Source organism: Lonchura striata, chromosome 5, assembly GCF_046129695.1.
Source record: "Lonchura striata isolate bLonStr1 chromosome 5, bLonStr1.mat, whole genome shotgun sequence".
Taxonomy (NCBI): Eukaryota; Metazoa; Chordata; class Aves; order Passeriformes; family Estrildidae; genus Lonchura; species Lonchura striata.
In genome coordinates, this window is record NC_134607.1 from 29,646,288 (window position 1) to 29,660,663 (window position 14,376).

Sequence of the window (14,376 nt, forward strand, 5' to 3'; positions counted from 1 at the left end):
CTTCAATATGCATTTTAGAAAATTCTCCTTTATATTTAAAGTATATAAAAAAGGGAGAAAAGAGAAGGTAAACAGTAAAATGTTTGCCTATTAAAAAACAAGTTCTTATGCACTTTCTTGAGAAACCAAAAACACAGGCATATACATGTTCAGGAGCAAGTGTTCCTGAACATTATGCCAAGCTAGTGAAAGGACTGCAGCAGAATTTTGCATTCAAAGAACTACAGAAGTGCTGTTTGACTTCATGCCATGTATCTCTGAAAACAGGAGGTTACAGGAAGTTCCCTGGATGTAGGAAGCCAATGCATCCTTAACACCACAGTCTGAATTTCATCACTTCTAGAAGCAAGCAAAGTAATTGGTAGTAAGAATATTCAGCAACAAAAAAAAAAAAAAGAAAAAAAGAAAAGAAAAAACACACACACAAAAAAACCAAACAAACTTAAAATTAAAAAAAGAAAAAAAAAAACAGAAAAACAATCAAAAAAAATAAACTCTCTGCAGTGAAAAATCTTGTGAAAAGTTTCCTATAACCTAGAGAAGGCTGGAATAAACAGGGCTTGTGAAATACCTTAAATTGTCACTTTTAGTTTTGTCTATTAAAAATTTAAATAATAATTTATAATAAAACATGGATTTGCTGTTAATTTTAAGAGCCTTATATTTTACTTGAACATTTCACCTGGGATATACCAAACCAGTTCCTAGAAAAGATCTTTACTGAATTCATTATTACATTGGAATTGTACCTAATTTAGTGAAGAAAAACTTCTTTCCCTTTGTCATGTAAAAACCCCAAATTATTGAATCTTTGAGATTATGGTTTTACATCTAATTATCACAACAAAGTGTCCCAGTTAATTTTGGTTGTCTCTTAAAGACAACCAAAAGAATTTTGGTTGTCTTTAAGAGACAAAATTCAGAAATATCTTACCATTTTACAAAACAATATTTCATAGAATTTAAACTATTATGAATTTTAACATCTAATATTTTGAAGCCTAATTCTTTAATCTCTATTTTCCCCCCTCTTGCTTCCATACAAATATCTTGAACAGAGAAGTCACATCCATAGCTTTTGTTTGCATTAGCAAACCATGTGTGGAAAAGTCCAGCACAAACCAAGACTATTCTATAGACCTCAGGATATTGATTTCTTTCCAAATATAAGTATGGTAACCTAAAGTAGATCATACTGAGTTGGAAGAGACCCACAAGCGTCACCAAGGCCAGCTCTGAAGTGAAAGTCCCATAAGTGGATTGAACCCCCACCCTCAGTGTTATTAGCACCATGCTTTAAGGAACAGAGCTAATCTTGGGGTCAAGTAAGCCAACTAGAGAGCTTATTCTATAGACTATTAAACAAACACAGCCAGAATACACTAAAGAAATGTATAATTTTAATGCAATTAGTACCACAGAACAACATCACAGCCATGCCTCTTAAGGCTCATACACTTTTATTTTCCAGTAGAGATGGTCTATAAGGTCCATTTTTCCCACCTTTCTCCTGCATAGAAGTTATAAAGTTCTTTCACATACATTGCAGTTTTGTCTTGGTAAACTTAGAAATCACACTTGAATGTTTATTGGTTTTGCCCTGTGGGATCTTCCAAAGGCTGCTTAGAATTTTGTTAAACTGTGCTTTCAGCATATGTCAAAATTATTTAATAGAAAGAGAGAGATCACTCATCAGCTTAATGAGACTTAGAATTGCATTCCTCTTTCTCTACAGACCATCAAAAACAGTAGCTTTGATGATCAAACTGTCTTCTGCTCCCAGGCATATACTTTGTTTTCAAAGTTCTTTCATTGATTGCCTCCAGCAGCACAGTGTAGGTGGAGTCTCAGGATTCCAAGTAAAATCCTATAGTCTCAAATGTTCTTCTTAGAAATGTTAAAATGGTACAATAGTTCACAAATGAGTCAAAGCTGCAAAGACTCAAGCAGCTTTTTCACTATTGCATGTGAAAAATTGTCAGCAGTTCTTGTTGACTTCATTAACTCATGACTTTCACAAAGCTGCAAACAGGTTCAGCAGCTGGGACTTTATATTTGCACATAACTATTTTAAGTTTGACCAAAAGGGATTTCCTAATCATTTCCATTCATACATCAAACCCCACATTTAGTCATAGCACAGAGGAGTCTCAAGGTGTCTGAACTCTATTTCCACATAAAATATTTCACCTGGAATGTTGAGATCCCATAAGTTTCCATATTGATGTGATCAACTATGCTCCACCACAGCATTTCCTAGTCTTAAATGGTTTGTTCTCACTTGAGTTTCTCTACCTGTCCAAAGAGAGGCTTCTCAATACGCTATAGGGTGGCCAACATGCATGTAGATGTTCTTCGCAAAACAACCTCTCCATCCTTTATCTATGGAATTCTGGGAAAGGAGGAACAATCTGAGAATCAACTCTTTTGTATGGATGATGGAAAAAAAAAAAAAAAAAAAACAGGGACAGAGAAATATAAACTTAAAACAATCAGAAACTGAGTAAAACAGGCTTAGGGCCTTGAGGCCTTGAGGCAACAAGCCTCAAGGAATTCTGGGCTTGCCAGAAGACTGCAAGGCTAGATCTGCTCCTTTTCTTTATCCCTGGAGAATATAATTCAAATTAGCTTTTGATGATATATAACATTATGGGTGAAAAATATACACTTAAGATTATAAAATCATCTCTCTAAAGTGCTCTTTTGTTTCACTGGCTTTCTCCTACTTTTAGTAGAACTATTTGGTTGCATACTCTGGAAGCAAAGAAATTTATCTGAGCTGGCCCAGTTCCATAATCAGGAGTTAACAGAAGTGGGATTGTTTCTGGGTCCAGATCTGGTAGGTACAGAAAGTGCTTTTGTTTCCTTTCAGTGGGATCCTGCAGAAAAGTTAAATAACAGAGAGACCCTAACAGAGAAGCTATAATTCTACATAATTGTGCAATGCACAAAGATATACATAAATAACATGAGAATTATTAACACTCTCCAGTTTTCAGCTGCTAATTTAATGAACTACTCTCAGAGCCATCAGGAAAAGAAAGCCCATACATGCACACACACATTATGCTATGAAATTAATATTATTGTATGCATTAGTCTCAATTGATAACTGCATCATTATTAAATAGATTTTTCACTATTTAGATATATTTCCCAAGTGCAAGTACTCTGAAGGCATATTTGAAACACAGTTTCTGAAACCTATAGGGCAAGTAAAAAAACACATTTTCCCTAATTGACTGATGCCTACAAGCAGTGTTTGAAGTAAAATTTTATTTCACTATAAACACTTTGTCAACTGTTTCCTTTCTCACTTATGTACACATGAAGTTCATGATGTATTGGCCCATATTGAAACACACACATATCTCACAAGCCACATGGCCTGCATATTCCCCTATATATCTGCTCATGGTTCATTTCACTTATTATAGCTCTGACACAAGTATCCATGCAGTGGTTCCATCAAGTACTCTTGCACCCCTGTTCACATCCAGGGCTCAGTGCCAGCAGTCACAGCAAATCCCCTTACAGTGAGGAACCAGGTGGCAGCTCCCAGCCCTACTTCCCTAGGGCCAATCCCACAGGACAGGAAGCAGCACCTCTCCCCAGTTCCCAACAAACACTACAAGCAACAACCTCCTTCCCAACCTACAAACCTAACTTCTAGCACTACCAGCTGGATTCACAATATTTTCCCTTCAGGGGACTTTTAGCATTAGATGTGCCAAAAATTTCATTAAAACGCAACATTGACTTAACAGCTCAAGTCTCTGGCGGTTTTCCCCAGGAAAAACTGGCAGGATCAATTCCAGGCTGTTGGTCCCATTACACAACACCACAGTGCTTCCTACACACGCCACTGAGTCACACAGATTCCTTAAACTTGCATTATTCTTCCTACTCAAGATGTTGGTTTTAACGTCTTGGAAGAAAAGGTCTTCTGGGAAATGTTTCACTTAGAAAAAGCCTACTAGCTTTTTTTTTTTTTTTTAATTAATATGTTTTTAATAAACATTCCCATTATCCAAGCACCACAAAAGTTGGTGGGTCCTACAGGGTCAAACACTGGGGGTGGTGAGAGCTCCCCAGGAGACCCTGTCTGCCAGTGCATGTTCCACCCCAGCCAGCAGCTGGGCAGCAGGAGCAACCACAGCCCTGGGCAGTTCTTTGGGAATGCAGAGCTGTGGGTGGGCCCTGCTCAGCAGGGCAAGGCTGTGGGCAGCTGGAGACCAGCCCTGCTCTAGTCACCCACATGGGAATGATGGCCCCAGGGGGGCTGGAACAGTGCCCTTGGCCATGGGCAGGGTGGTGCATGTCTAGAACTGCTCACAGGATGAAAAAGGCTGGAATCAGCCCTTCAAAACTACATAACTTCTCAAACTCCTTTAAGAAATAACAGTCAAAAATTGCTGTCAGTCCCACATACCTGACTGCCCAGAGTCTGCATTGTATTAAATATCAGATAACAGCTACCACAGACTTTCAAAATACAATGCTACAATACATGATACATTGAACTTGAAAGCACTGTGCTAGTACCTGTATTTTGCATGCAAAAGCAATATATGCAGATTTGGAGTGATGGTACATGTGCACACATAATTGATCACACCAGGGCAGGGAGGTCGGCTAGAGTGTTAGTACACTCAGCAGTATTGTACCATATGCATTTGTAGCAAGTGTCACTGTTTCTAATAATAAGCAAGTTTCCTAATAATAGCTTTATTCTAATACACCAGAAAGCCTGCTGTGATGGAAGACAATGTTTTCTCAGCTAAGACACATGTTTTGCAGTCTCCCAGCTCTTAGTTTTTGCTGTCTGTCCTTGAAAAATCTCATGGGATAACAAAAAAATTTAACTCTGGCATGAATTAACATTCAGAATGGATGAGCATATGACTTGGTAAGTACTATAAATATGAAGAAAATCTTAAAAACAATTACTTTTATTCAATGGGAAAATATAGATATTAATTCAGACATCTAGAGTTTTAAAGATTGTCTACATAAAAATCATTTTAAGAAAAATGGAGGGGTATGTTTCAGGTAGGGTCAATTTTAAATAAACATACTTTCCCTTTGTTCAGAATTTACTGAACAATGTGACATAAAATGAACTATGTTCTTTTATTGTCTTCCCCTAAAATAGAATGTTAGGAGAGAGGAAGACATTAATATTTATATAAATTATAAACCATAGAATGTAAACTAAGAGAGAAATAAAAAAATAGACAAACAATAGGAAACAGTGACTACTCATGGGTATGTGATTTGCAAGCCAAATGAATCTATTTTATTTTTCAAATAATCTTCTCTCTTTACAACATAAAACAGTCATCCTTTTTAGTTAACATATTATCACTAGTCTAAAGATTTCTGAACAAATACAAATATTTCTGAGAAGCGGACACAAAGATCCTCTATTAGGAACATTTATTTACCCCAGGGTGGAATCTGAGCAGACTAAACCTACAGTTAATCTTAAAGTATTTGAAGAAACTACTGTCAAGATATTTCACAAAATTGTCTCATTCCTTTCAATTCATTCTTCTAAGCTCAATATATATGAAATAATCCATACTAGAATGACTTTATAAAATGCCATCAATACAAAGCATAAGGAATAAAAGACTAAGCATATCTCAATGCTATATTAAAGGAGAAGGGAAAAATGCACTTTCAAACATTTCAGCTTTGACATTCTGATCTGTGGAGCATTTAGCCTCTAAAGAGTGGTTTTACCTTTTCACAGACTCTATTCTTTCCTTCAAAAATCAACTGATTCATTATTATCATCAAAAAAATTATGTTCATTGGTTAGAAATATCTTTCTTCATGGACACATCAACTTGAGGAAAAAAAAGCCAGACAAAAAGACCATTAAAATCCCAAAATCCAATATGAAAGTGTAACATCAATTTTAGTTGAATCAAGGGAAAGTTTGATCTTCAGTTGTTCTTTGATTACAGTTGCAAATACTCTTCCTCATAAAATATTTGGAGGACTTATGCAAGCCAACAGATCTTGGAAACTTGGAAGTGGCATACCTCTGCGTTTGTACTTTAAATTTTCCTTGAAGGGAGTTTGAAAGGTCCCTAACTAATAAAAGTAAAATATATTTTAAACAATAAATAAATAAATAAACCAAAATCAATTTATATATCAGGTGGACTTCATTAATCAATACCATCTCTTTCAGTTAGCAAATACTATATCTTTAAATCTGACGTGCTGTATTATAATATACTCAGATATTGCAGTCGGCAAGTTACACGTATATGAAGGAAAACAGTTTTTCCACTTATTACTTGTTTCAGAAATTGTTTTAGGAATCAGCTCCGGTTTTGACAACACTGAATATACAGCACCTGGAGGAACAGTTGATCCTGGCCCTTTACATAAAATACCTAGAAACAACGAAGGTGATTTTTAAAGGGATCAATATAATATTTTTGATTTCTAAGTTCATGAAGGAAGATTTTAACTGTGATCAAAGTTTGACTAGCTTTTAATGCTTGCTTCTTCATTAAATGGTAATTATATTAAATAGTTACTATGCCAAAAGAATCCTATCAGCAATTACATCTTCCTTTTACTAAGGGTTGATATATAGGCAGAAGTCTGAATTTGAAATAAGCACAACACTAATAGCTGAGAACATATACAGGCAAAGAGAAATGCATAAGAGCTGGTAATTAGCCTTTAGCAGGGAAATTAGAGAAGGTTTGTAGAATTGAACTAAAATGTATGCAGCACCCATACATTCAAGCAGTGTCCATATTTATTAGTGACTCAGAACTGTGGTTTCAACAGTGGACTTTCTTCTGATTTGTCCTAAAAGCATCCACAATACAATTACTATTCTGTGCAATGAAGCAGACCTCTTCTGTGATAAAAGAGATGCTACTGTATCCTTTTCTCTGTATAGATACCTGGTGTTTATAGCAGTTCAGATGACTGAGGGTTTTGGTGTGACATATGAAAAATTTCTTTACCAGAAGGGTTGTGAAGCACTGGAACAGGCTGCCTAGGGAAGTGGATGAGTCACCAACCCTGGAGGTGTTTAAAACTTGTGGATGCGGATCTTAGGGACACAGGTTAGTAGTGGACTTGACAGTGCTGGGTTAACAACTGAGACTTCACGATCTCAGAGGTCTTTTACAACCTAAACGATTCTGTGATTTACAATAGGAGTTAGGCCACAGAAGTCCCAACATATTCTAATATTGTTATGGAACACAAAGGCTGTGGACAGCAAACTGTATCACAGGTCAGCTAGGGCAAGACTGTGCATTTAAAAGCACTTTCTTACTCAAACCCATTTCCTTGACACTTCAGAAAAGTTTTTCACATTCATTCTGGCTTCTTGACTGATGAGAGGTTTTCAGGACAGAAAACCTCTATATGAAGCTTTTTATAATGACCTTGTGCAGATCAGATTATTAAAAGCTAGTGGAGTAATATTGCTTAGATAGATTGCTCTATGTGGATGTCATCAATTGAGGATAACCAAAAAGCTAAACCATGAGTCAGCCTCAAAGAATGCTGAAAATAAAGAAACTCCTGCAGGCTGGTTTTGCATTTTTATCCCCTAAACAAGGTTTTTTCTAAAGAATGCAGTATGATTTCTCAGACTTCTTGGTGACCAAAGAAAATATAGGAAATAAGAAATAAATACAAAATAAGAAATAGCTAGAAAAGCAGCTGAGATTCCCAAAGAACTGCAAATATAATTTAATTCTTGGCATTTATAGAGAGGAGTTAACTTGCTTAAAAACATACGTACATTTAGGTTGCTTTGAAGATGACCAGTTCTTAAATCTTTTGTGTAACCATGCCAGTGAAATGCTCAGTTAGTTAGATTAAAGACTTTGAAAACTGTACCTTATTTAAAGACAGACTATGCCTTGCAACTGCAGAAACAGCATTGAAAACAGAACATTAGTACCTCCACTGGTTCCACAGTGCTCTTCTCACACTGTAAGATGATTCTTCCTCTTGAGACACATAGGGTAAATGCAATTCCTATAAGAAAGAAATTATAAAATTATAAGAAATTATAAAATTAGATAAAAGCTAAATGCAAACAAAAGATATAAAATTTCCTTAATAATCTCCTCTATAACAGATGAAGGAAACACAGCAACAGAAAGAGATTGTTTTTCTGGAGACAGTATCAATAAGACTGGTCCCTCAACCATTTACTTAAGTCCTGAGAGGCATCAAAATAAAAAGAAAACCCTGATATGCATTGAGCATGTTGCAAAGAATTTGGCTACTGGCAAAAAGATTAAAAACTTTTAAAAATACACAAACAAAAAAAAAAAAAAAAAAAAACAAAAACAAAAACAAAAACAAAAACAAAAACAAAAACAAAAAACCAAAAAAAAACCAAAAAAAAAAAAAAAAGACAGAAAACAGAAATCAGGTTTATTCTCCCTGTCAGTAAGAGGAGCTACAGAATTTTCTGGATCAATCACTAATTGATGATTCAGAAGTTGAACTCCTTTCTGAATATGTCTGCTCAGTTGACTTGCTTGATGGGGCATTCCCAAACAGCTACCTAGAACTGTTTCCCTAAGTCTTTGTAGTCAGAGTAAGAACAACAGACTCCTTTACTTGCAAACATGGGGCATACACTTTCCAAATGCTCACTGAATGCTGTTGCTTCTTCCCTATGACCACCTCAGTGTTTCATCTTCCCTTTCTTCTGGGATATTTCAAGTCCCACACCTTCTGCTTTGCTGAAGGTGCTGTTAGCCCTTATGTAGATAGAAAACTCCATTTGACTTCAATGATTGAAATTCAATGTACATTCAATAGTTTCAGTCATTGTGTCATTTTACTTGCAATAAATGTGATAGAGAATGACTGAAGTCATCAATACTTTACATGTTGAAGTTACATACTTTCAACAAAGCTGGCTGAGGATGGCAATGCCATAGGAAAAAGTGACTGCATGGTTGTGTTTCCCTGGCAATTTAAAGACCAAAGTGAATCCACTTGTTACTTTCAACACTCCTCAAAATTCTACCAACTGTGCAAACAATATGTTTAATGGCACCAGACTAGCAGAGCTTGCTTGAAATTAGATATGTGCTCTGAATATCATTGGAATGCCTGTAATAAAAACTCCCCTGAAACTGCAACACGACATGAAGTATGATACGTCCCCTGCTATCTTCAGTGGAATCAGAGCACCTATGAACCCAGGTCCACAACAGCATCAGCTCCCAGGAACCTGAGCCCAGTTAATATTTTGCAAGAAGTCACAACCTGTGAGTTAAATCATAACTGAATATCCAGGAACCCTCATTCTGGCCTTATGAGATACTATTACCTGAGAAGTAATAGTTCATGTAATTAGAGTCTGAATGCAAAGATAAAGATGCCAGGCTGTAGAGAAACATTTACTTTCAGCAGGATTGTGACTTGGATTACATTTCTCTACGGAAAAGAAGCATTACACATTACTCCAAATTGACTATTTAGGGCATGAAAAGTGCACTCATTTACTCTGGTAAAGCACTGATGGGGACACTCCTCATTCTGCAGGACAGGAAAATAGTCGACTACTGGTAAGGGTAAACTTCAGACAATATGTACAATATGTATCTTGCAGCACTATAGAAAAATATGGAAGATAAATGAGCACAGTGTCTACATAAGTGAGTAGAAAAACCTAATGAATAGCACATCACTTCTCCCCAAATTGGAGGGATCTTCCTCAATCACAGCATGCATGCTGTGTGAAACGGCGTGGACAATCCAACTTTCTTGGAATGTATCACTCCCACAAGCAAACAGAAAAGAGCAAGTCAGTTACCCAAAAGAAATATTGCAACAGCCTCAGGGTTAAATTTTTTCTCTGCATTGGAGAAGAGATGCTCACCTGAAGTTCAGCATCTCAAATTCTTTCTAATAAGATGGCATATGTGGCTTAGAAATCCACTTCATTGATTGACGTATATTGCTGAGTGAGCTATCGTTTTCCTGCATACATCCCAAGTATGAAAACTGGATCCAAGGCATTTCTCAGATGCTTTGCTTTCCCAAAAGACCATCCTCAAAACCAAGCCTGGATCTACAACAAAGTGAGTAGCACACTCCAACCCTTCTGTTTGAACATAAAGAATAGAATTTGTGATTTGTAAGTCCAGAAGAGAACAAAGAGGGCCCTAAAAGTATAAACCTGTTTTCACCTTCTCTAAAAGACCATGGCCATTCCCTCCCTGCAGAGCTGCTTTTACATGGAATGAGTGCTGGGTAAAGTTGCAGTATCAGCAGCTATCATCTGTTGGCTGTGTGTTTTGGAAGGGAATAGCTTAATCACATTTGAGCATCAGTGGGAATGTAACTGAATCACAAGCCATCAGAAACCATCTTAATAAAGCCACTAAGCCCAGAGTAATGCAGCACTAGAAAAGGAAAATAAGGTGCTCTGAAGTCACGGCTAGTGGCAGACATGCAAAGCAAGACATGTTTTCTAGACCAGTAACACAGGTGTTTCAGGGAAAGAAAAGACAGAAAAAAACCTCAAACTATATCATCATCCCCTGTGTGCCTGGAGTCTCCAAGTCACTTAGCAAAAGTCCCAGGGTCACAGTTTGAGTTAGTCTGGTTACATTGATCACAAAGAGCCAATGCCAGGGAATGCAGCACAAGGTCAGCATTGATATCTAGACACCGTGAAAGCTGTGCCTTATTTAAAGAAAGTCCAAGGAGATTTAAGAATCCCAGTAGCACAGACAGAAGTTTCAAAACTTCTGAGAAAACTCTGACATCCTTACACCTAGTTACGAGAACCAAAAAAGCCAGGATTCATGTTGCTCAGGATATACAGCTAGATGCTGTCATTGGAGAGCAAATTTGAAAGCATCTAGGTCTCTAGTTTTTCATAAAAGAATCTGTATTCCATACAAAGATGTGCCTCTGAGAAGGCACACTCTTAATTCTGGCAATAAATCTGTCTTCTCAAAGTAAAACACAAACCATGAGGTTTTATCTATCGTTTAAAATGTCACATAGTTCAAATTATATGCACCTAAAAGAAATAAAAACAGCCATGATCACCCATGGTAAAAAATTTCAGTAGGTTAATTATAGGCTCTCTTTCCAACAAGGAATATATTTGGTTATATTTGGGCTAAATTTTGAAATGTTTGTCACGCTTCTCCAAATGTGAAATTCTCATTTGTTCATGCTGTGCCTTGGATCTCTATTTGAAAGAGAGAGGCAAAAAATATTTATCATGGGCATGTTGTTCCAAAACCTGCAAGGAGAACAAATATATTACTCTGAAATTAGATGCACTACCCTAATCAGCAAGCCACTTCATAAAAAGTCTGAGAATAACTTCTTTCAGTCCTCTCCTGCCTTTTCAGTTGTTTAAAAACAAACATTATCTTTCACGATGTTTGCATTTTTAAACTAAACTTTATTTTAAACTAAAATATTACAAAACAGCTAAATAACATTTATCTGAGCTGATGTGGAAGAATACTTGCATTTGGGAACTGCCATCATTGTGTCAATAATATTTGAAAACACTGAAGAAGTTGTTCTGCAAGACATAAATCTTTAATCAACCAGTTAACAGCTTTTTATACATTAATTCATACTGAAAACAGCATTCCCATGTCAAAACCTCACAAGAGTACCACCACATGGAAACCATCTGCATATAATCCAAGTTACCACTGTTTAGCAAAAGCCTGATAAGCTGGAGGTCCACTTAAACATGTAAGAGCTGTTTCTTTTCATCACATCCTAGTTCTGTCAGACTGACTTTTTGACATTTAAAAAAAGGAACAAGCCTATGCGGTATAGCTGGACATCTCTTCCAGACTTTTAGACAAAACACTGTGTAAAAGTTAGTGTCAAACACACCTGCCCATTCCATTTGCTTATATGTCAGTGCACAGTATGTCTTTCCAGAGATCCTACTTTACAAAGCACCTTCAGCAGAACGCTGTCTTTGACTGAAAGATTCTGTTTCACAAGAAGTTGATAAGATGATAAAAGTGAATGCATCTTTCCTTTAAGGAAGGCTTGTAGCTATTAAAGCAATTAACAAAGACAGTACTTGGTCTGAATTTAATCAAGATCACATACTGGGAGATAAATAACTGCAAGTCACATTCCTGTACAAATGCTCCCATTAGTCTTTGTAGTTTTGAGGTTTTGTTTTTTTCTTTTTTCCTTTTCTCCATTATAATTACTTATTCAAAACAGTAAGTATTCCTGCCAACTTTACTTGATCTCTCATCAGTCCCTGATGTGGAGGTGCTTCTGCTGACATGCCTGCAGGACCTGTTAAGGCTGAGTGAAATATTACTTTACAACAGCTTGTTCACTCCTGCTTGGTTGATACCACAAGGTTGTGACGGGTACTTGTGTCTGTTCCCTAAAAGCTTTAGTGAGTGCAGTCTTACATCTTTCACAGTGAGGTTTTACATCTTTCACTCTGGGTCTCTCACAGGTGGACAGTCTTGAAGGAAACAACAAGGAAAATACCTGGGCTCTTGTACTTGCAATACAAGAGGATGCAAATTCAAGGAAATAAATATTCACTTCTTCCTTATATCACACACACTAATGAGGGCTTCTTGGTCTCTGACCACTCTGCTTGTCAGAGAGCCGAGTCCTCAGAAGCCGGATAGCGTAATGAAATCTTCCTCTATGAAGGCGGGACGGCTCACAGGCGGCTTTAATTCCAGGAGGGTTTATTGAGGAACAGCAGTTCAGGGAGCGAAGGGAAAACCACCTCTCCGGGAGGGAGCTCGCTCTGAGAGCCCCGAACAGGGGGCGGAATCGGGATTATAACTGGGACAAGAGAGGGAGGGTCCAGGCATGAAGCGTTCAGTGAAGGAAGGCTTCGGGGGCAGAGTCAGGGTCGAGTGGCAGGGTTATAACCAATGAGGGTAAGGGGAAAGAGCGGCTTCAGGGAAGGAGCCAATGGGGGTATAAAGAACAAAGAATTTTCTAGCACCAAAGGATGACAGACATACTGATTGATAACAGGGGAGGCGGGGAACTACACACCTGTCACCTCCCAGGGTAATTCGGGGGGACAGTTTCCCAAGTCCCCTCCCACACACTAACAGTGCAGCTTTAAAGTATTTTAAAGATATAGGATATCTGGAGTTAAGCTTATTTGGAAGGATACAGGACCCCTCTGCTTCCTAGAATCAGTTAGACTCACGTCCCACCTCCCAGGAAGAGCCTAAACCACTTTAAGGTATACTTGAGTGCTCTTCTTAATCATTCCTATTGCAATAGGCCCACTTTACATGAAATATCCACCAGAGTAAAGTCAGAAAAATAGGCAAGACAGCAAAGTTCCTATCCTTTCTCCACAAAGATTTTAGTATTCTGTGCAATGCTGAACAACATTACCAAGAGTACTTGAGAGAAATCCACTCTGGAGTAACACATCCAATACTGGCTGGTGATCTCTGTTGTGAGATAATGGGTTCAAAACCCTCTTGAATTGCAAAGAGAATTGAATCTGGGTTTCTCACATCTTCCAAAATTATAGTCCAGTAGGAAGAAGTAAGAAAAGAGTAATTTTTCTGTCTGGCTCTTTAGTGAACAGTGTTTGTCTCTTCTTGCTTTTACCACAAATTTGCAAAAAAACAGTTGTCAAAGCTTGTCTTTTTCTTTTAGACACAATGTTTTAGTGAATTTAGGACTAAATTTGCTGAGAGTTTTGACAGCTAAAATAAAACCCCAAACTATTTTTTCTGGTTTCATTTATAGCTTAAAAATCCCAGAGTATGAAAGGATTAGAAATCACAAGTTTTACTTCTGTAAAAGTATGTGTGAAGGCAACTGAAGCTATGCATTTAAAAAGACTCTCATCTTGACTCCCCCTCCAGTTTTCCTTGCATCTCTTTCTTACTTTGTGCATCATGGTTTGAACCTATTGCACCAGCCACTTTTTTCAAAGTCCTCCTGCCACACCATAGTATCCACACGAGTATTTATCCTGCCCCAATCTGCTCCATCTCAATGACAAAGCTAAGAGTAATTTTCTAACCCATCACAAGGCAGAGACAGCCTCAGAATGAGTTCAAAATGCATAAAGCAGGCTCCAGAGATCCCATCATTTCTCTTTCTGTAGAGTGTGCCCCACCTATATAAGCCCAAATCTAAACAGACTTCACAATAAACAGGTGGGTGCTATGCAGTACCCATCACTGAAGACCAGATGTGAGAAGGAAAACTTTCTTTCAGAATATATTTTATTAATAGGTGAAGATCTCTTCTTTCATCAATCAAATTGTTACATTCTACAACTTGTTTTTAGTTTGCAGAGTGCTCTCTGCAAGGTACCAAAGTGAAAATTTCTCATGGTGGGTTGAAATT